This window comes from Canis aureus, chromosome 1, assembly GCF_053574225.1.
Source record: "Canis aureus isolate CA01 chromosome 1, VMU_Caureus_v.1.0, whole genome shotgun sequence".
NCBI lineage: Eukaryota > Metazoa > Chordata > Mammalia > Carnivora > Canidae > Canis > Canis aureus.
The window spans coordinates 49,631,126-49,633,123 of NC_135611.1; positions in this window are offsets into that span (position 1 = coordinate 49,631,126).

Here is a 1,998-nt window from a genome sequence, read left to right on the forward strand (position 1 = left end):
GGCTGTCTGAGTTTTTTTCAATTCCATCATATTTCACAAGAAGCTAAGGCAACAAATTTCTATATTGCTTCTAGAGCCTTGAACAGCTTTATGTTTGGGTATGTGAGGGACCCTTTATGTTTTAAACTGAAAAGGGAGAATCGATGTTGTGCAATTTTCCACATCTCTTCCAGCAATATATATAGTTTTTGGAAGGCACATGAGTTCAGAAGTAACACCAACCAGCCAGAGTCATGAGGCTTTTTTTTGTGTCAATAGTCACACCTATTTCGTGAGAGGTAATACTGCTAATAACTCAAATAGCTATTTGCCAGATACTTTTCTCAGAGCTTCACACATGTATCTTATGTAAAACTCACAACATCATCAGCACATACTTTTATTACCTCTATTTTACAGATCAATCTCCCCAAACTAGTGAACAGTAGAACCAGAACTCGAACTCCAATAGTCTGACCCCAGAGCCTCTACCCTTCATGTGACTCAAATATTCGATTCTTTCTCATGTTGGCCAAAGATCTGCTTTCACTGTTAATCCTGAAGAGGAAGCTGAGAAATGTATATGTCATGTAGGTGACATGAGGAACCCCTGAGAAGGATTAAGATGTTCTTTTAAGCTTAATATCTTTCACAGTGTAGGGTTTAGCGTTAAGAAAACTAAACCTTGGTGTTCTGGCACCTTCGTCGTCCCTGTCTTCCTCCTCCGGCCCAGCTGCTGTAGTTTGGTATGTTACGGTTAAACTCCATGGGAGAATTGGAGCTGGGGCCATGCCAGTGTTCTCCTTTCAGTTTTCAAAGGAAAGTTCTGCGTTAAGCTGAGCTGCCCCTGCCTGCAAACAAGACAAGGAGATCTCAGGTAGTGGAGATCCCAGGCTGGGGCCTGGACATTATTTCTAGGAAGCACCTGGAAGTTCCCTCTTAGGGTCATTTTCACCTGGTGGTTATTCCTCCCAAAAACGAGTCCTGGGGTTCTGTCCCTTGAAGGAGCCAAATGACATAAATGTTCCAGAGCAGAACCTGGCAAGTTGGAGGGTACAGCATGAAAACACATGACAGATGGGGTTGGAAACATGAAGGGCAGTTCTAAAGCATCTTGAGAGTAGAGGAGAAATGAGACCGTAAACCATAAGGCTAAAGGACATGACAAAATACTTGAGCAATGAACTAAGAAGAATGACTTTGGTTTGAGAAAGATAAGAATTAACAGTACACAAGTTATGGGGAAAAATGAATTCTGTAATAATTAGCAGGAATCTATATCCTCTTTCATCAAAAAGCTTAAATGATTTAAAATAAAATTTAAAAAATTTATGCACCCCAGCCCTCCTCCTCATTTTTGGAGCACCTTCCTTTTCCAGAATGATCTAGACCAGGCCCATCCACTATTCTATCTTCAAGTCTCTAGGGAGGCCTCATCTTCAATAGTTTTTGCCTCTCAATAACTGTTGAATGAATGAGCAAAGAAACCGTTCATAGAAAAAACAAATCTCTTTCCCCTTCTGTGTGCCACGCTCAGATCCTCTGCTTGTGAAAACTCCTCAGTGCAGCTGTGACATCCACCTTTAATCTACTGACACCTGCTCCAGTCACTACCCTGCAATTTCACTTTTATCACACTCTTGCAATTAATATTTTGTCACCCATGCTACATAATATATGTATGCTAGATCATATGTAGTTCATTTTGTGTGTTTTTGTATAAAAATTATATCCTATTCTATGCAGTTTTCTGCACATTTTCCCCCTCAGCATTATGTTGAGGGGACTCACCTACGCTATTGTGTGTAGTGTAGTTCATTTATTTTGACTGCTGAAATATAGTCCTCTGGGCAAATAGACCACATTCTACTTATTCTCTTGTCAATGGACAGTTTCCAGCTAGTTTTTTTTTTTTTTAAACTGAAAACATTGCTGTTTAGCAGCTTTTCTCTACATGTCTCCTTGTACATTCATGCAAGAATTTCTCTTGGGCACGAACCTAGAAGGATTGCTGGGCCA